This window comes from Bactrocera tryoni, chromosome 4, assembly GCF_016617805.1.
Source record: "Bactrocera tryoni isolate S06 chromosome 4, CSIRO_BtryS06_freeze2, whole genome shotgun sequence".
In the NCBI taxonomy this organism is placed as follows: Eukaryota; Metazoa; Arthropoda; class Insecta; order Diptera; family Tephritidae; genus Bactrocera; species Bactrocera tryoni.
This window is the reverse complement of record NC_052502.1, coordinates 56,392,371-56,415,556: the sequence shown is the minus strand read 5'-3', so window position 1 is coordinate 56,415,556 and position 23,186 is coordinate 56,392,371.

Sequence of the window (23,186 nt, the reverse complement as noted above, 5' to 3'; positions counted from 1 at the left end):
ATGGAGGCTGAGCATAGTTACAGTATGATTTTTGGCTAAAATTCACGGCTAAGCAACGAGGTATGAGCAGGTGTATTATACATGCGTAGTAGTGCAAAAGCCATGAACTGTTGTTTCACACATCCGGTGGTTTTTTTTGCCGTTGCTTCACGCAAACGGCGTTGAACTTGTAGAAAGTGCTCCTTATTATCCGTTTGACCTTAAGGTTATGCCATTAAGGTCGAGGAACACTCGAGCATTATCTTCACTTGTTATAATACGTTTCAGTTATTCTGAAAATCGTTGTTGACTTCTTTTAGTGACTCCTGAGCACTTTCTTTTCCCGCTTTTTTTGTTCAAATCAGGAATTTTGAAGCAAATTTTGCTATTGCTGTAGAAAAAAAAGTAAGCATATTGCTTGCACACAACTTGTGTATATTTTCAGCCTAGCGAATCAACAGTTTCATGTCGTTGGAATGATTATGATTCTAGACAGTCGTTATTGGCGTCACACATCATCAATTTCGGTACATTAATAAGCCATCAATAAGCAGACAATTCGGTTAGCAAAAACATTAATATGTTATTAATACAGTAAATTTTATGTACATATACATGGTTACATATGTAAATATATTTTCATAAAGCTGTGCATGGTGCGTGTATGTATATAGAATTGCTTTTCGTAAACTTTTTTTACCTAAGAATAAATTTTATGAATATACTTAACCAATAGCCAATCAAATGATAAACATTGTGACAAAAGTATTCTTCAATATTTATTTTGTCGGCAACAATTTGTTTTTTTTTTTTGGGATGGCCTTATGCTTGTTCAGCTAATTTTTTTTCTACCTCTTCGATCGACTGAAAACGGTTTCCACGGAGCGGCAATTTCGGTTTGGGGAACAGAAAAATCACACGGAGCCAAATCTGGTGAATACGGTGGTTAATCGATGGTATTTATTGCGTTTTTGGCTTTAAATTCGTGCAAAACTATGGGTCGACGCGTGTCCATGAATTAATTATTATTCCACAATTCTGGCCCTTTTCGACGAATGTTCTTACACAAACGCCTCAATACGGCCTTATTGACCGTCTGTCTTTCCGGAACAAATTCATGGTGCACCAAACTACGAGAAAAGAAGAAAACAATGAGCATCCTCTTGAGTTTTGAGTTTCGTCTCGTTGTTTTTCTTCCATTCCGACGATTGTTGAATTGTTTGCATGTCAAAATCATAAGCCCATGTTTCATCGACAGTTGTAATGCCCTCCATTAATGTGGGATCAAACACTTGCCTGAAGATTTTTAAGTACCATATTCTTCACTTTTTTAATATTTTCATCAGTTCCATAGGTCGAACGTCGTACAGAACGAGGCATCTCTTCAAAGATCCCTCGACCGTCTTTGAAGGCTTTATACTACACATGTTTTTGATAAAACTAAATTACCGTAAGCCTTTTCCAACATTACCAATAATTCCGTACACGAAATTCGGTTAGAAATACGAAATTTGAGACAAATTCTTTGTTCGATATTTTTTTGCACTGTAAAAGTCGCAATGCACTATTGAGATGTAACGACTTAAGCAGCTGCTGTAAAAAAACGGGTTGACAGATCTCGCTCAAATTTGGCATAGTAATTAGTGACAGTCCTACCAACTTATAATAGTACTTTTTTATACCCTGAGCAGGGTATATAAAGTTTGCCACGAAGTTTATAACACCTAGAAGGAAGCGTCGGAGACCATATAAAGTACCTATATAATTATGAGCAGTAAGTTTTCTAAGCCAACAATGTAATCTCCGAAGAAATTGTTCAGATCGGTTAACTATAGCGTATAGTTGCTATGCAAACTAAATGATCTGAATCAAGGGCTTGATGGAAAACTTTCGCATTTGGCATGGTATCTTCACGAAATTTGACATGGATTACTGCTTAAGGTAATATTACAAAAATTGCTCACATCGGATTACTATAGCATATAGCTTATATACAAACTGAACGATCGGAGGCAGATGCTTGCATTGCAGACTTTTTCAGGTAACGAGACAGATTCTGCAAATTCGTCGTGGTTTATTCTCTAAGGAAACGCTGCAATAGTTGAAGAAATTTTGCCTTTAAATGTATGTAATAATATATAAAGATTATAATTTTTTTTCCATTAAGTTTATGTTAATTATAAATCTTCTTAAATTTTGAAATAACTATAAGCGTCTAAAAGATCCAATTTCTTTATTAAATAACCTTAATGTTTCTAGCAAACAACCTGGCTAAAAAGAACTAGTGCAATGTTTTCCTTTGAATGAAAACCACTGGCCGGTTAAGTCCTTAGATTTACTTAAACACCTAGTTGCTAAAAGAAATGCACCTGTGAAGGGTATAGTAGCTTCGGTGCGGTCGAAGTTAACGTTTTTTCTTGTTTGAAATATCATTTAACCGGAGAATTTAACTGCAATTTCCGGGTTCTTTCTTGTCAGAATATATGGCAATGCAATGTGGTTCCAACAAATGAGTAAATTTTGAGTCAAAAGGTATGTGTGCAAAATTTCAGGTCGATATCTCAAAAACTGTGTACGAGTTTCTGTATGAGGAGAATAATTTGTGTGCCTGAATGGCAACTGTAGCGCCACTTGAATACTGAATAGTCACAATTAATTAATTGAGAATGTAATGTTTAAATTACGGTCTAAAGCCTACTCCTCATGTACCCATTATACCCTAATTGCTTCAAAACGGCGTATGAATATGCAATATACAAGCACTACCTACCCACTTCCCCTTAACGAAAGCTAAAAGGTCACAAATTAACTGCTTTATATTATATCTTCCTCCCACACTTCTATCATTATCATGTCCCATTTTCTTCATACTCACATGAGAGCGGCTGTTAAATTTCATTACCATGACCGCTTTATTAACCTTATGACCTTCGTAATATTACATTATTAAGCTCAAGAGACTTTAGCGTTTTTGTTATGAGAATACATATAAAAACACCAAATTACCAATGAGTCTGCAATTTCGTCTGAATTGCAGAGATTATTAGAGAACAAGGAAAATGGGGAGATTTTGGTGAAATGAAAACAAAGCTGCGGCTAGAAGAAAGCTCTTATATTAATTAGTTGCAGTTGTAAAAAATATGAGTGTAATTTTTGGTTGTAATTTAATATTTTTTAACAACCACTCCCGGTTTTCCGTGAATTACAACTTTTTGAAAATGTATTTACATATGTATGTATACATACACATATATTTCTTTTTCACAGTCGGTAGCGTTGATGAAATATAACATTCATATTATAGCATTACAAGAAACACATATCAATGCGGCTTTGAAAACAACCAAATGCCCAAAAGGGTATAATATTTATCTTCACAATACGAACATGTCAAATAAACAAGGTATTACATTTCTTATCCGCAAAAATATTCAACATATCTACGGTGCAAATGGCACTAGTTCGAATTTTCAAATAGCTTCAATCCAAGTGAAAACTAGTGTAGAAATTAAATTACAAAATATTTACCTACCACCAAACATTAAAACTTCTTTCAATGAGTTGAACAATTCAATTGATACTAATTTTGCGAACAATATTATATTGGGCGATATAAATGGGTGGCATCCACTATGGGGCTCTCTCAATACCAACTCCAGAGGAATAATGTTTGAAAATTTTATACTACAAAATAATCTGTGTATTCTTAACAACGGCAAATATACTCACTATTCCACTCATCATACTCTAACTGCGATTGACATCTCAGCATGTAGCCCCAATTTATCGAATGAGATAAATTGGGACACGGTGGACGATATGTCCGGTAGTGATCATAGTCCAATAATACTCAGTTATAGGGAAAATTATGCGAGTACTATCCATAAACCTAGATACAAAACAGCAAACGCAAACTGGCTTCTTTTTTCTAAGATATTAGAACTAGAAGTAAACCGATACCCGTATACTGATAACGTTAATAAAGAGGCGGCTAACATAACGAAAGCTATTAGGCGAGCAGCCATTGTAAGTATTCCGCGATCTAAGCCATACAGGAAGAGACATAATACCTGTTGGTGGACAAAAGAGCTGCAAGAACTTAGAAACGAAAAAATGAAATATTGGCATGCTCTAAAAAACAACTTGACCTTACAGAATTTGCTCAATTATAAGAAATGTAATGCTCTTTTTCGCAAAAAAGTAAAAGAGACAAAAACTAGCTCTTTTGAACAATTTACGGCTCATATCAACCCAAACACTCGAACACAAAAGGTTTGGCGAACAGTAAGAGCTTTTAAGGACAACCCCACCTCTTGTTACATTCACTCACTTAAATCTTCTACTGGAATTATAACAGATGTACTCCAAATTGCAGAAATATTTGCCACTTATTTTGCATCGGCTTCTGCAGATGTACAATTTTCAAGTGAATACATTTCTGAAAAAAATCGTGTCCTCAAATCGGTATACAAGGTGAATAAAATTTCGAAGTCTGCTTGTAGTCTTGAAGAAGAAATTACACTGTTTGAACTGGAAAATAATCTTAAAAATACTAAAGAGAATTGTCCTGGCCCGGACAAAATCACCTATGCAATGATTAAAAATGCACCTCTGGTTCTAAAAATTCGTTTAATTAATTTATATAATTTAATCGTCAAAACTGGTGTGTTTCCCCACTCTTGGAAAAAATCAAATGTCATTTGTATTCCAAAGAATATGAATAAGAAAGATGACTACAAAAATTACCGTCCTATCAATCTTTTATCATGTTTAAGCAAACGCACAGTGATTCGCTGGATCATAGTAGGCGGACAAAAGTCAATGTAAACAATCAAATAATTGACAGTACTCTGATTATAACAACTCTTTATATGTATGTCACAATTTTAAGTAAGAAATGCGCAAAATGTTCTAATACGGTTAACTACAACAAGTTTAATCGAAGTGATACGGTGTTATCATTTTTATGTTTTCAATTTAAATAAAATATACAATATAAATAGTGATTTAACAAGGTTTGGAGAGGAAAACACCACTGTTGATGAAATGGAATTTAATTTAGAAGGTATGTATGTATATTTTATGCAGTTTAGTACTTGGTTTGCGTTTAGCTAATACGTTGTACGGGGTTTTGAAAACTCATATAAAAATGTTTGTGTTCTTTTCATTTTCAAGTTTTAACGTATGCAACTTTTTTTATCCACATATATCCAAGCTAATTTTTGAATATTGTATAACGGCAATCTTAAGCTATACACTGACCTTTGATCGAGTACCACATCTTTCCATATGATGATTGAACATTTTTTATGCAAAAATCGCAGCTGGTTAGAAGGATCAGATTTACAATTTCACCTACAAATGGAACATCCCTGTCCTACCTCATCAACTGGAAGCAATCGATCTCAAGGTAGACCAAAAAAAAATTTTGAAGAGTTGTCTTTTAAAACGAAAAAACGAAGAGTTGAAGACTTACTAGAATCGCAAAGTGCCATCGAGTTGACCGTAGCCGCTGAAGTAGCAAATCGCTTGGTGGGTAATAGAAACATGGCTACTTCGATTAGAAAAAGTTTGAAATCCACAGAAAAAAAGAAGTCTGGTAATACTACATGCGAAGGCAGGCAATTGACAAGTGATGAGGCATTAGCTTATTATGTAGATTCTAAGTGCACAAGTTACTCGTATAAACAGACGCGAAAATGGTCATTGAAGGCGGGACATAAAGTTTTTCCATCCTATTTTAGTTTACGTAGGTCTAAAAATTTGTGTTACCCTGCAGATGAGCATATCTTGGTAACAGAAACGCGCGCCGAAATTAAACTTCAAGCCATTTTGGATAAAACCGCTAAACGTTTAATTGAAGCGCAAAGTGAAGTTTTCAAAGAAAATATATCTTCTAATTCGTCATTCACACTAATCAGCAAATGGGGATGTGACGGGAGCTCCGGCCATAGCGCTTATAAACAGAAATTTGAGAACTGCGATGCTACTGATGAGTATCTGTTTGTTTTTGCTATTGTTCCATTGAGATTGAGTGACGATGCCAGCCAAAATATTTTATGGCAAAATCCGCGGCCTTCGTCCACACTTTATTGTCGCCCAATTAGCTGATCTTTTCAAAGGAAACAACTGATTTTACTACATCAGAAACTAACAAGGTTTTGGAAGAAGCATCTCAACTTCTTCCAACACTATGTGATAATCGCGGTTCTCAAATTTCGGTAAAACATAATCTTTTACTTACAATGGCAGACGGAAAAGTATGTAATGCTTTGACTGGTACACTTTCTTCACAAAAATGTTACATCTGTGGTGCTACTCCCAAACTGATGAATGGCGAATTAAAAGACGTAGTGGTTAAAAAAGAACATTACAGTTTCGGTTTGTCTACTTTGCACGCCTGCATTCGTTCTTTTGAATGCATGTTACACATTTGTTATCGTTTGGACATAAAAAAGTGGAAAGCTAAGAGCGATATAGAAAAGGCTAGTGTAAAACAGCGTTCGGAAGAAGTAAGGCAAAAGTTTAAAAACCAGATGGGACTTATAGTAGACACACCGAAACCTGGATATGGGAACTCTAATGATGGGAATACGGCCCGCAGGTTCTTTATGAATCCGGAACTGAGTGGGGAGATTACCGGATTGGATATTAATCTAATTAAAAATTTTGGCATTTTATTGAGAACGCTATCTTCCGGCTACGATATTAATTGCAATAAATTCGAAAATCTTTGTTCCACAACCAGAACCCTTTATCTTAATTTACATTCGTGGTACTATGTATATGCCAGTCACCGTGCACAAAATCCTGGTACATAGTACGGAGGTAATTAGAAATTGTATTCTTCCAATCGGGCAACTCTCGGAGGAATCTCAAGAGGCCCGTAATAAGGACTGCCGTAGATTTCGCGAACACCACACCAGAAAACAGTCACGTATAGTCACGAATATAGATTTACTACACATGCTTTTAATAACATCCGATCCGGTAATCAACTCACTCAGAGAAGTTCCTAGAAAGAGAACAGATAAATTACCGGTGGAAGTTCTAAATTTAATTGTCCCACCTTCAATACCATCAAAAGTACCACGTCAGGTAACATGTGACCATGACGATAAAGATTATCTAGTATCTGATTCAGATGAATCTAACAGTGATGATGAGTCATTCAATGAGTAATGATAAAGTAGCATTAAACATTTTGTTCTTGTGTGTTATTGTTATTTTTATGTTATTGTTATTATTAGGTCTGTTGGTAAAAAATCCCTTACTAATCATCGCGTTTTTCATTAGTTGAAATGTAATGGACTTATGTATTAGTACGTATTTTATACATTCAAGTAAATGTTATTGTATGTTTTGAAATTTAAAAAAATAATTAAATATATTTTTTACACAATTTTTTGTTTTCTATTCGTAAATCTAAAAAATATATAGTAATTTTTCAATGAAACTTAAAATCATTAATCAACACGACCAAAACACTCAAATTTCATACTAAAATATTTTTGTCCCCCTAGCTTGTATTAAACGATACACTGTGAAACGGTTGGAAAAAATAATATCAAAACGTATACAATTTTTTTTGTTTCAAAACAATCTAATAAGTGAAAACAAACTGCTTTTAAACCTAGGTCAGGCACGTTAGAGGCAACAATTTCCCTAGACCACTTTCTAGCTAGTAATTTATCATCTCGAAATCACTGCTCTGTTATAAGTGTTGATTTTACAAAAGCCTTTGATCGTATAGGTGTCCACTCTATACACAATCAACTTGATCAGTGGAAAGTTCGTTCAAAAATCTATAACTATACAAAAGCTTTTTTATCAAACGGAACTTTTATGGTCAACGTAAACGGATATAAATCAAATTTAAAGAAACTAGAAAATGGAGTACCACAGGGTTCTCCCCTATCGGTGACGTTGTTTCTAATTGCATTTGAAAAAATTAATGCTTTAATGGGAAAAGTTAATAACATATCACACTATTTATACGCGCATGACCTCTATTTTTTTCGAAGATTAATGATGTAAATACTTACATTCATGATTTGGAAAAGTTATCTACTTTATTTACAAATTGGTCCTTAACATCGGGTGCTTCTGTTAATTTTGAAAAGTGTAAGCACCTACATATGTATATGCAAGAAGCGGAACTGCAATCTTCCAGATCCAGTATTTCAAAATCATATAATAGAAAATGTGCGCTATCTTAAAATCCTCGGAATAACGTTTGATCAAAAACTGACTTGGAAATACAAAATTGAAGACCTATGTCAAGACCTCTCAAAACGTATAAATCTACTCAAAATCATATGCAGCATGAAAAGTGGTGCACATACAAAGTCTCTATTAAATATTATGAAAGCTTTGATATTGGTGAAAATCTACAATGGCCTTATTATATATGGCAAAACATCCAAACGCTGTCTGCAGAAAATCAAAAAATATTACCACATGGCAGCGCGCATAATTAGTCTCGCGTTTCAAACAACTCCAATTGCAAACATACTTTTTGAACTGAAACTCTCTACTATTGAAGACTGCATTTTTAAATTAACTGGGAATAAAATATATAACTGCATACAAAACTCAGATAACATCCTGTACAAAGACTTTAAGGCTCTAGCTCACTCGAAAAGATACTTAAAAATTAATTCTACAATCTCATCAAAAAACAACGTGTCTCTAATTATGAAAACAAAATTAATGCTCATTATAAAACTATGCACCAGTTATCTCAACAGCATGGCAGTAAATCGAATTTTAAAACAAAACACCAGCAACTTGTTTTGATGAGACTTAAACTCGGCCACACAAAATTAACGCACGGATATTTACTTTCAAAAGATTCACCAACACTTTGCATGAACTAAAATGATACCCTGACCATGCAACATCTAATAAACTGCTACAATGATACATCGCAAAATGTTGATTTGCATACCGCTATAGCAACACTGGACTACAAAAATATAAGAAAACATTTACCTGCTATATTATTAAAATTAATTTAAAATTGAAATGTTTATATAAGTAAATTAATATATAAAAAATGGGACGAAGACCTAAGCAGCCAGTTCCTTCTTTTTTTTCTAGTATGTTTGTAAATTGATTTACAAGTCATATTATAATAAATAAATAAATAATATTCATGAATCAAAATAAAATATATCAAATAATTAATTTTTTTTTCAACTGTATACTCGTAGTTGGAGTCAGAATTTCAAAGCTTCCCACGCAATGATATGAATCGTCCTTTGATTTAAGGATTTCTCCAACTTGATTTGAAATAAGATTTTTTCATCATTTTAAATTGTAACAAGATAAATAACAGATCAAGCTTGGAAGAGGTTTTGGTCTGAAATAAACTTTGAACTAATGTAACAAACTGGAGTTACTAAGGACAAATGGGTCTATGTATGACGTGATAGCCGGCCAAAATAACCAAACCTAACCTAATGTAACGCACAGCCATATACATTTATGGCTTGTATATTTTAAATTACTAAGAGAAATAGTATATATGAGCTGGTTAGTAACTCAAAACTCGTAACTCGTATGATTTGGAATTTCTCACCCCCAGATTAGCTGTTGTACTGTGAAATTCAAAAGGTCATAAAAAAAACTGACACATACGAACGCCAAACCCTTTGATGGTTTTACTATACTGACCTGGTACCATCACCCTGACTTGGAATTTCTCACCCCCCAGACAATAATCCCAAAAATGATCCACAGTGTAATTTACTTCTAAAGTTTGCTTATTCTGCCATCGGTTTTCCTGCTTCCATATTGACCAGCATATATTGAATTTGAATATAGAGCAAGAAGCCATTTCTAGCCGGAGTAAATTGGGAAAATGTTTAAATTCATAAATTCAGTTAACATTGTCGACTGTAAGTGTGCTTATACAAGCAGTGTCGGAAATTATAATGGAATAATTTGGAGTAGACAAAAAAGTGCTAATAATGGGAAAAAAGTCTTCAGTATTGGTATTCACAATGATCAAGATATCCGGAAAAAAATGTATTACCTCACATTCTTAAATTTGGAATATTTGAGGGAGTTGTGCTATATGCTAGAACAAAGCTATGTAATTTTAGAAGTAGCTTTGATAAACACTTTTAAATTAATGTTAAGTAATTAATGGAAATGTGGTTGATTCATTATAATTATTTAGTCTTATTAGAAAAACGTAACAAAAAAAAATCATAGTGGAATGAAATCCATCGGAAAAGAATATAAACTAACAAAAATGAAAGGAAGAACAAAAAGAAACATTAACTTCGATTGCACCGAAGCTATAACACACTTGACAAATTCAAAAGTTTTCCATACAAGGACTTGAGTTAGATTGACCCACCACAAATAAAGTACTTACTATCCAAACTGAACAACTTCTTCGGATATTTTAGCGTTGCTTTGAACAATAATCCAAAATAACTCATCAAATTAAAAAAAGATTTCTATTCAAGTCTATGATTATGATCGTTCAGTTTGTATGGAAGCTGTATTCTATACTGCTCTGAAATCGGCAATACCAAGAAACTAGCACATTTTTGGGGAGAGCCAGATCAACGTCTCATTAACTGAAGGACTAACAATTGAAAAGTCCCCGTTCTACCATAATAAATAAATATGTTTGCCAAATTCCTTTTTTTTATGCAACAAAGTTCCATTCACTGATGATTCATTGATTATATCGACTTTTTGATACCATTATTGTAGTACAATTTTCCCTTTGATTCAAAATACGCTTCAGTTTCAAATGTTGGCTATTGTTTTCAGTGACTTGTGACACAAAACAGCACTTTCTCAAAGTCAAAGGACTGTTTTTTTTAGAAATTCAACATCGTTAATAAAGCTTGGAACACATCGTGGCCAACACTTTTAGTAACGCACTTACCTATGTAAGGCATAATTAATTAAACTGTACAAGGACATGCGTTACATACTTCGTTAATCAAAATGAAGCAGACTGCGCCGCACATCTGTTAGAACAAATGTCTACAAGTGCGTAGCGACTAGTGTCGGCAACAAACCCTTGCTTAATATTTATTAGATCTGTTGGCACACTTGCGTGTAATTAACTGTTGACTAGCGACTGCATGCGTGGATTTCCGTCGAAGTACACTTGGCAAACAACTTTCATTTATTATGCAACAACACATAAACAATGCATAAACACTTACACGCCAATGACGTCAATGACACGGGCTGTGTTGGAGTGCGTGTGTGGCCGGAACTAAAATTAGAATCAAATGCATAGGTGGCAACTCCTACATTATAAATTTATGAAATCAATACTTCAGAAACACGCTGACAATATGTGAATGGAAATGGTCCAAATTCTCTTAGCAACCTGATATAGATTAAGAGAAATATTGTTAATTAATTCTTATAATACCAAATATTACTCAAACTCAAATCGAATTCATTTTTTTGAAATCAACAGCAGAGGTGGCAGTTTAAGTATAACATTAGTAGTGCCGAATCAGAATTAAGTGATAGGCACAGAAAGTTCTTGAAATATTCTTCACATATTATTAATGCAATATAGGTTTATCCATCCCACGCTCATCTTAAGGGGTCACACCATTTTAGTGCCACAAAAATTCATGCCAAACTTTTTAATAATTTTGAATATTTATTTATTTAAATAATTCTGTGTCTTATTTTTAAACTCAATTCTAGAGATTAAGGATTTTAGTTTTGAATTTGTTACGTATACAACACATCGATCCATATACGTATTTTATGTTATAATGGGTTGTCAAAAAAGTCTTGCGGTATTTTTAATGAATTTTTTTTTTTATTGAAATTGAAATGAATTTTTGATGACTCATGCCCAGGTCTTGACCGATGCTACGGCTACTACTATGCCGGTCTCTTTCGACCAATGCAGCGATTTTATCGCAATTTTCGAGGACAGGCCTTCCGAAGCGTGGCGCATCTTCGACCACCTCTACACCAGAACGAAAACGTTGAAACCATCGTTGTGCGGTGGAAATGGAAACTGTATTGGGTCCATAAACCACACAAATTTTATTGGCGACTTGAGATGAATTTTTGCCCTTATCGGAGTAGTATTGTAAAATATGCCGTATTTTCTCTCTTTATTTTGCTCCATGTTTGCGACGCTATAACTCAGGAACGACTTAAGAGAAACGACAATCAATCAAACACGTGTTAGCGCGTGAAATGAGCTTTCCAAAAAGGTATAGCATGACCCGATGCGACTAGAACTACGCGCTTTCAGCGCCAATTAGCGAAAATACCGCATGACTCTTCTGACAACCCATTATGTAAACATGCGCATAAAATCAAATCGTTTGCGTTTTGGCATACTTTATAAGACCTTCATCTAAACTTTTAATGCTTTAAGCAGCAAAAATAATTTGAAATGGCTGCACTCTAAATCACAATACCTCAAATGAACTTAAACTAAACTTAGCAAAAGTTCATGAAATCACGTTATGAATGAAACTAATTACAAATTACGGGTATTCATTAGCTACTTTAGGGAAAATTATTCGCGTATTTTATACCAACCAATAATTAATAAGTGAAATGTTAACAAAATATAAGATATTCAACTATATATTTACGTATTTTTTTATTAAGAAGTAATATCTTCAGAAGTATCATATGTACAGTTATAAGTATCATATATCGAGTTCAAATATGAGCGAGCATACTAATTAAAAACAAAAATCATTCAGTTGTTGAGAAAGTCGAGTAGATAGAGTAAGCAGCAATGTCTACTTACGATATGCGACTGAGAGACGGATAATTTGGGAGGATAGATAAAAAGTTTCACTTTAATAATATATTGGGTAGTCGAAAAAGTCTTTTCGTATTTTGTCAATAGATGTTATTGCAGTCGTACATATATCTCCAGTGCTACTAATCACATTGTGTCATACCACGAGAAGGTGAGATTTTAAACTTCACTTAACAAAAACAAGAAAAAACGTTAACTTCGGCTGCACCGAAGCTAATATACCCTTCACAGGTGCATTTCTTTTAGTAACTATGTGTTCAGTTTGTAGGGAAGCTATGTGCTATAGTAATCCGATCTAAACAATTTTTTCGGAGATTATATTATTACCTTAAGCAGTAATCTCTGTCAAATTTCGTGAAGATTCTACGTCAAATGCGAAAGCTTTCCCTACAAGAACTTGATTCCGATCGTTCAGTTTGTATGGCAGCAATATGTTATAGTGGTCCGATATCAGCAGTTCCTACAAATGAGCAGCTTCTTGAAGAGAAAATGACGTTTTCAAAATTTCGAAACGACATCTTAAAAACTGAGGGACTGCAGACAGACGGACATGGCTAAATCGACTCAGCGTACTGAACATTTATATACTTCTTCTTAATTGGCGTAGACACCGCTTACGCGATTATAGCCGAGTTAACAACAGCGCGCCAGTCGTTTCTCCTTTTCGCTACGTGGCGTCAATTGGATATTCCAAGCGTAACCAGGTCCTTCTCCACTTGGTCCTTCCAACGGAGTGGAGGTCTTCCTCTTCCTCTGCTTCCCCCGGCGAGTACAGCGTCGAATACTTTCAGAGCTGGAGTGTTTTCATCCATCCGGACAACATGACCTAGCCAGCGCAGCCGCTGTCTTTTAATTCGCTGAACTATGTCAATGTCGTCGTATATCTCGTACAGCTCATCGTTCCATCGAATGCGATATTCGTCGTGGCCAATACGCAAAGGACCATAAATCTTTCGCAGAATTTTTCTCTCGAAAACTCGTAACGTCGACTCATCGGTTGCTGTCATCGCCCAAACCTCTGCACCATATAGCAGGACGGGAATTATGAGCGACTTATAGAGTTTAGCTTTTGTTCGTCGAGAGAGGACTTTACTTTTCAATTGCCTACTCAGTCCGAAGTAGCACCTGTTGGCAAGAGCAATCCTGCGTTGGATTTCCAGGCTGACATTATTGGTGGTGTTAATGCTGGTTCCTAAATAGACGAAATTATCTACAACTTCAAAGTTATGACTGTCAACAGTGACGTGAGAGCCAAGTCGCGAGTGCGACGACTGTTTGTTTGATGACAGGAGATATTTCGTTTTGCCCTCGTTCACTGCCAGACCCATTTCTTTTGCTTCCTTGCCCAGTCTGGAGAAAGCAGAACTAACGGCGCGGGTGTTGAGGCCGATGATATCAATATCATCAGCATACGCCAGCAGCTGTACACTCTTATAAAAGATGGTACCTTCTCTATTTAGTTCTGCAGCTCGAACTATTTTCTCCAGAAGCAGGTTGAAAAAGTCGCACGATAGGGAATCGCCTTGTCTGAAACCTCGTTTGGTATCGAACGGCTCGGAGAGGTCCTTCCCGATTCTGACGGAGCTTTTCGTGTTGCTCAGCGTCAGTTTACACAGCCGTATTAGTTTTGCGGGGATACCAAATTCAGACATCGCGGCATAGAAGCAGTTCCTTTTCGTGCTGTCGAAAGCAGCTTTGAAATCGACGAAGAGGTGGTGTGTGTCGATTCTCCTTTCACGGGTCTTTTCCAAGATTTGGCGCATGGTGAATATCTGGTCGGTTGTTGATTTTCCAGGTCTAAAGCCACACTGATAAGGTCCAATCAGTTTGTTGACGCTGGGCTTTAATCTTTCACACAATACGCTCGATAGAACCTTATATGCGATTTTGAGGAGGCTAATCCCACGGTAGTTGGCGCAGATTGTGGGGTCTCCTTTTTTATGGATTGGGCATAACACACTTAAATTCCAATCGTTGGGCATGCTTTCGTCCGACCATATTTTACAAAGAAGCTGATGCATGCTCCTTATCAGTTCTTCGCCGCCGTGTTTGAATAGCTCGGCCGGCAATCCATCGGCCCCCGCCGCTTTGTTGTTCTTGAGGCGGGTAATTGCTATTCGAACTTCTTCATGATGGGGCAATGGAACGTCGGCTCCATCGTCGTCGATTGGGGAATCGGGTTCGCCTTCTCCTGGCGTTGTGCATTCACTGCCATTTAGCAGGCTGGAGAAGTGTTCCCTCCATAATTTAAGTATGCTCTGGGCATCGGTGACTAGATCACCTTTGGGGGTTCTACAAGAGTATGCTCCGGTCTTGAAACCTTCTGTAATCCGCCGCATTTTTTCGTAGAATTTTCGAACATTACCCCTGTCGGCCAGCTTATCAAGCTCTTCATACTCACGCATTTCGGCCTCTTTCTTTTTCTGTCTGCAAATACGTCTCGCTTCCCTCTTCAACTCTCGGTATCTATCCCATCCTGCACGTGTTGTGGTCGATCGTAACGTTGCGAGGTCGGCAGCCTGTTTTCTCTCCGCTGCGACGCGGCACTCCTCGTCGTACCAGTTGTTCTTTTGCACTTTCCGAAAACCAATGGTTTCGGATGCAGCTGTACGTAAGGAGTTTGAAATGCCGTCCCACATTTATATACATACATATATATTTTATAGGGTCTCCGACGCTTCCTTCTGGATGTTACAAACTTCGTGACAAACTTAATATATCCGGAGAATCTGAAAAAAAGCTTCAGCTCTTCAAAAATGAGTGAAAATAATGAAGTAATTCGATATATTTTGAAATTTTTGTATAAAAAAGGGATGAATGCCACGCAGGCCGCCAATGAAATTTTTGAAGTTTACGAAGGCGATGCTGTATCAGTTCGAGTAGCGCAACAATAGTTCGCTCGCTTCCCTTCTGGAAATTGCAGTATGAACTCTGGTCGACCTATCGTTGGAAAAATCGATGAAATAATAGGCAAGATTTATCAGGGCCGTCACATAAGCAGCTAGGTAAGGAACTTAGCATTCATCATCAAACGGCTTTGAATCATTTAAAACAGGCTGGCTACAAAAAAAAAATCTCTATGTTTGGGTACCACATGAAAGTCTGTGAAAAATTAAACGACTGAATTAACACCTGCGATTCTTTGCCGAAACGAAATGAAATCGAACCATTTCTGAAGTGAATGGTAACAGGAGACAAAAAGCGGATCAAATACAACAATAGTGTGCGAAAAAGATCATGGTCCAACAAATGTTCGCAAAGCCAGGATTGACGCCTCGAAAGGTTATGCGGAGCATTTAGTGGAATTGGAAAGGAATCATCTACTATGAGCTGCTCCAGTGGCCGGACGATTGATTCTACATTTTACTGTCAACAACTGATGAGATTGAAGCTATCAATCGAAAAAAAAACGGCCAGAACTGATCAACAGAAAGAGCTTCGTCTTCCATTAGGACAACGCTAGACCACACACATCTTTGATGACTCGGCAAAAACTGGGAGAGCTTGACTGAGAAGTTTTGATACATCCACCATATAGCCCTGACCTTGCGCCATCGAACTACCAGTTGTTTCGGTCAATACAGAACTCCCTTAATGGAGTAAAGTTGGCATCGAGAGAAACCTGTTGCACTGATGGACAAATGTCTCTAGCACAAAAAAAGTAAAAATGGTACATATTTGGTTCATTGGAGCTCATTATAAATATAAAAGAATATAAGTTGAAGGGTGATTAGAAATACGACTTTTTCGACTACCCTATTTTTATAGTAGCTGGAATATTGCAACTATCAATACATTAACCTATATCATTTAAGATGTTGCCGTTGTCCTAGTTCTACATCTTGTTAACCAAGGATTGTTTAGGACTCGGGTATCTACAACTGATTTTAGTTCAGTTTAAAAGCCTGAATCTGAATGAATTGTTTCCAGACCACATGGACGGAAAATCTCTAAATCTAACAATTTGGCTCCCTAAATCTAGTCGTCCATTAACGCACAGGAACATTGTTTATTTATTATTCAATATGGCAACGCTTAGGTTAAAAATGTGCATTGAACAGACTTTCATTTGGTATAACGTTAATTAATTGTTGGTAATTTTATTTGGGCTTGCATCCGTATAAAACTATTCTCACTCAAGAGCTGAAGCCATTGGGTCACCGTAAACGTCGTGGATTTGCTGATTTTGCCTTCGAACAACTTGAAAACGGTAACGATGTGTACTAAGCCTAAGCCAACCATATTTAAATGCGCGTCGCGAATTACAGATATTCCCTGATTAAGCTTCCCGGATCAGGTCCGAAGAACAGAAAGATTAATTTTGTAACCAAATTTCACGAAATGGTTTCATTAAATGAGATTGTGCACACAAAAATACAAACTAATTAGCGCAAAATTTTAATTTCTCTAAGCAATGAAGTTCAAAAGTGGTTTCAACTCACGCTAGTGACCATATTACTAAAATAATATAACTGCATTTCATTGGAACTTTCGCATTTGCACGCAAATTTCATGTAAAATAAATATCATAAAATAATGCTCTGTACTTCCGGTTTACGGGCAATTCCGAGTAATTCGCGTCATTCGAAAAGTTTTCGCTTAAAATTGCGCAGTTGTTGAGCTGCAGTGTTTTATTTTTTTTTCTTTTTTATATGTTTTTTTTTTATTATTTTTTCTTTTTTTATTTTGCGCGCTTTTGAGCTGAACAACAACCAGTTGACGCTTGCTGCCACTAACAACTTTGACAGTCTTGTTGCCGTATGTTTGCGCTTCCGTTGAGCTTATGTGATTGAGTGCTGCTTTTTTATACACACATATGCTTAAATGTGTGTGAGTGTGTATGAGCGCGCACATTTCCGACGCATCTTCCAATGCCATTTCGTATTTTTATTGCGTATGTATTTGTTTTTATCACCGTTGTCGACAAGCATGCTTTCCCCGCAGCTGTGGTTGTGCTGTCGTGCACACACACACACATGCAAAAATATGTATGCACGCACGCACATAACAACAGCTTACCATACGTGCTCGTATGTGTCAGTGCTGCCGCAACTGACACGCTGTCATAGAATTTACACATTCCCATTGCATACACACAGGCGCTGCACAGCATTATTCCACGCCGCAGTGAGTTGTTTTGCTTATCTGCGCTGCAACTTGTTAAATTGTCTGTCGCGCGCAACAAGCCAGAACACCAAGTGAGCAGGGCAAATGAAATCAGCGATTTCTATGCAGAAAAGTAAACGCACACATACATATACAATACTATACAGTAACCAAATGTATGGTATAGTTTGCGCAAATGCAATTTATTGCAATTGTATGAAGTTTTACAGTTATAGCTGAAAGAAAAAATCCACCGCTACACCCCACCCCTGCCCCACTTCGCAACAAACAACAAACACTTTGTGCCCACGTCGCTACAAATGAGCGATAAGCGAAATTATGTGAGCGAAGTGGCATGTGTGTGTGTATGTGATTATGTTTTGTACTATGTTGTTTTCGCCCGTTTCATTTCCTTGCTTTTCGTTTCCGTTGCCATCACGGCGCGCTGCATTTACGCTTTATTCCCGCAGCCATTTCAACATTTCACTAAATTGCAAGTTCACAGCTGCCGCAGGCAAGCAGACGCTCCACAATACAGCTGCGACAAGCAACTGCAGAAGCTGCATTATTGACATACCAGCATGTGTCCTTGTTGCCTGATTGTTATAGGCTATGCCGTTTGCTTGTTTATGTGTAGGCTATGTGTTGCTGCCCTGCAGGAGCAGAGGAAATGCTTTAGTGCTACTCTGAAACTAGATTTTCTATAAACTATTTGTTTATTGAAATCATACCAATACTTATCTCAAAATGGTTGCATTATAGCCGCCTTTAATTTGACCAGCGTTAGAGAGTGGCGAATCGAACAAATTATGTTAGGTAGTTAATTGGCAGCACTTACTGCAACCTTTCGTTAGCTGTCTATATGACATTTCAAAAACTTCAAATAATATTTTAAAAGACCCAGGTTTCGGAAACAAAGCTATAATACCCTTCACAAACCGTTCCCACGACACTCGTGTCCAAGTAACCGGAACGAACCCGGAATTTTATGTCACCTCTTATGTCACTTACTTTAGGAATGTTTTCTACCAACAACAACAACCCTTCACAAATACGAAAGATGCCAAGAACTTCATTTTGTTCGTTTAGTTTGTGTGACAGCCATATGATATATAAGTCCGATCTGAACAATTTCTTTGGAGATTACGCAGCTACCTTGATCAATAATCCTTGTCAAATTTGGTGAAGATATCTCGTCAAAAGAAAAAGTTTTCCATAAGTGGACATGTGTTTGATTGTTTAGTTTGTATGACAGCTACATATATGCTATAGCTAGTATGCTACATATATCGGACTGATATCAGCATTTCCGGTAAATGAGCACCTTCTTGGGGAAAAGGTATATATACAAAAATTTAATCTCGAACAGACAGATGAGCATGGCTAAATGTACTCAAAACTAGTATTCAAGGAAATATCGAATCGTTGAAGATTTATGACTATATATGCATATAATAACTGTATACATTTATAAATGTAAACTTTTCGAAAGAAATGTATTTGTTGTATCAAGTAAATCCAGATTAATCAAGAAGCAATATCCAAATAGTTGCGTAGTGTTATAGAATATTATCTTTGCACCAATCATCTACCAGATCCGAACTCTTTTCTGTTGTCAAAAAGTACATATTTGAGCACAACATTACAGTTATACAATTCAATTCATTGTAAGAGAGTGTGTTGTTATTTAATTTAAAGGATATGACTTATTTGATAGTTTAGTGTATTTAATTATACCAGTTTATTGTCTTTATACCACTTGTTTGTTCGATTTGCCACTTTGCAATGTTTGTGTTGCTGCAGACTTTGTTCTTCATACTTTGTTCTTCCACATACCGTATTCCATGTATCAACCGAAAAAGTTGAAGACAAATTGTACACCAGTTGTAAACTATCTTTATGTAAACTATCATTTAACTCAAGGATAAATCAAAAATACATATGCGACAAAAACTTGACTGCCAAAAACGGCCTCTCGAACGATTGTTATAAAATGCAAGGAAAGAACGGCATGACTATATATTAACTTATATATAATTCAAAAAACGTTTTACGGTGTATTTTCGTTCCAGAACATCAAAAAATAAGATTTCAGAAGAAGTTCACTCATTTATCCTACTTGTATAACATGCTAATGATCATATCAAACTACTTTATTCATACCATAAATCACAAGTCCAGGTTTCGGCCGAAAATCTGACTAGTGTCACACTACTACTGAAGATGGATTTAAAGTCCTATTATAAATTCATTTATTTCCTGAGGAGTTGAGGACTTTGCTACCTAGTACAACCGACAGAACTAGATTCTGCTAAGCAGAACAGTTTAAACGTAATAAATTTTTCTAGATTATCAAAATTAATGGTAGGGCTAGGTCTCCGACAATTGAAAATAAGTTTGTCTATCAAATATAATGTTTCTTATCAGCATCAATTATAAGAATTATACGAATATACTATGAGCAAAAAATAGTAAGACTTTGTTCATAACTTTAAAATTCTTGGCTTATTCGTCAAAATCTATGTCGTCCCTCTCAAGGTACTCCCCCTTGACACCAATAAACTTGTTCCAAGGTTTTTTCCAATCCTCAAAACAGTTGTTAAAGTCAATTTCCCGAATAGACTTCAATGCGCGGAGCGATTCACGTTTAATGTCTTCAATTGACTCAAAACGGTGTCCACGGAACGATTGTTTTAGTTTGCTGAATAACCAGAAGTCACACGGAGCTAAATAAAGACACGATATTAGTTGAAAATTTGGGGAAAAACACTCGAAGAATTATTTCGGACAAGGAGTTGTCGGCCCATAATTTCGGCCTCGTTTTTACGAATAGCTCCGGGCATTAACTGTTTGGCTGGTCGGGAGGAATTCGGAATGCTTCACACCTATCAATATACCGATAATCGAAGACAACTGTCAATATAACCTTGATTTTTGACCTCCTTTGCCGTGGTTTTTTATGCTTCGGCTCATATTTGTCACGATATTCAGCCGATTAATCATCTGATTCCGGATAGTAAGCATAGACTCAATACTCATTGGAAGTAATAATACGTTTCATGGCATCCTAGTAGTCGGAAAGCATTGTTTCACAGACGTTAACGTGACGCTGGCTTCGAAAAAATTTAGTGACTTTGGATTTCACAATTCTTTTACCTCTATCTTTCAAATGGGCTTTCACTGATCATTCTGATCTAAGTGAGATCTCTGACTGTAATTCGTCGACTCTCAAGCACCAATTCTTTTATTTTATTGACGTGTTGTTGATCATTCTCGCACCTCTTTGAATGATTTTTACCAATCAAAAACACTTGCTGGCGACAAACAATTATTATCGGCACCAGAAATTTGATTCCGCCTACATAATTTAATGGAGCTTTTTTGTTGATTTCACTCATCGTAAAAATCGACGAATGCACTTTATGTACTTCAGAAATCCAAACATATTCTAAACACCAAATATTATTTTGATGTAACATGTGGTGCAAATGTCACTGGAAGTCTAGAAAAAAATATTTCTTCGAGTGGGTATTCGCCCGAAATTCAAAAGTCTTACACGATTTTGCGCGCAGTAGTATACGATAGCAGCATACTTTGTGACGAGTAGAAGATTATGAAAGAATCTGAAAGATATGCCAGAATTACGCTACATTATGGTTATGCTGCGGATGATTATATTTTGTTGTTGTACCCCAACTCTTTCGAAAAAATAGTGTCGTCTTAATAATCTTTATTATCATCATTGCTTGTAATAACCTTTATACAAGTACGTTTCTGCATCAATTTTGGTATAACAAAAATGTAAGAAAATTGTTCTAGTTCTCAACTAGCAACCCGACTGATTCCGGTTTTTCCTACAGGGTCTGCATTTGTATAGAATGTACGAGTACTCGCGTGACACACACGCTGCGCAAACACTACTAACATGTCTCCCGCTTGCATCTAAGTATCACTGCATAGTATATATGTTTGCAACTAGATATGTGAGTGGAGATTTATATACAGACATATGTGTAATCAGCGTTTGCTTTATGTTTCCATTTCCCTTTTTGCGTCCTTTGTGAGTGAAAATGTATTGTATTGCATTATATTCCATTTTATATGATTTTCTTCCGCTCGAAAACTTCGGAAAGGGATTTGCATATTGTTTGCATGCAAAGTACAGAAATAATTTCATAAGCATTTCGCTAACAACCGTTAGCTTTCATACGAGCGCACAATCGTGCAACTTAAATGAATTGAAATCATATTTTATTCGATTATATATTGTAAGGTTTTTATTTTTGAAGGGAATCGGATTAAAAATATTTTGATTGGTTACAGATATTAATAATAAAAGTTTGGCTTTATATGTATATAATACACAGGCATATGCAAAGTAAATTTTAATATCTAAATTATTTTGTAGGTATGAAGAAAGAAACGTATTTTTGCTTAATGTTTTAAATCATCAGAAAATTTAGTATTTTAGAAACAAACTTTGTACAATACGTAACCGAATAAATAATTTTAATGCGAACTTGTATTTTTAAATGCAAAAAATTTCAAAATATCCTTTAAAATAAATAATGGGTAGGCCTGCATCAATTATTCGAGCAATATATGTTTGAGTTTGAGTTTAAATAAATCGAAACTGTGCATGAATTCATCAAAAATCAGTAGAAATCATCATTGAAATTCATGGAAATAGAATTGAACATCTCCAAAACATCGATTTATCGAATTTTGACCGAATATTTGGGCTTACGAAAGGTATGTGCACGGTTTGTTCCGCACAAATTGACTGACGACCAAAAATTGCTCAGAATCCAACATTCGAAGGACGATTAGTTGACCAAAAATCGCATTTTAACCATTAACCACTCTCCGTATTCACCTGATATGGCACCGTGCGACTTCTTCCTTTTAGGAAAAATACATTTGCTCATGAAAGGAAAGCATTGTGCTGACGTAGAAGCCATTCAAAGGGCTTGCACCGGCATACTGGCGGCCATACCGGCCAACGAGCTAAAACACTCGTTCGATTCCAAATTTCATCTGATACTTTGACTTTCCAGAGTACAAGTCAGGAACCAATCACTGTATTCGGATACAAGTTTGCACAAATAGAGCTTCTGAAGTGCCACCCCATAACCGAAAAATTCTCCAAATCAAAACAAAACTGCTTTTCTATATTATGTACATATGTATATAATTTATAACCAGAAAACGCAATCAGTTCCATATAAATCTATCCCTTACAAGCTTAAGAGTAACTTCGACTTTGAATTAATTAACTGGCTTGACACGAATCATTCCTACGCTGCTTAAT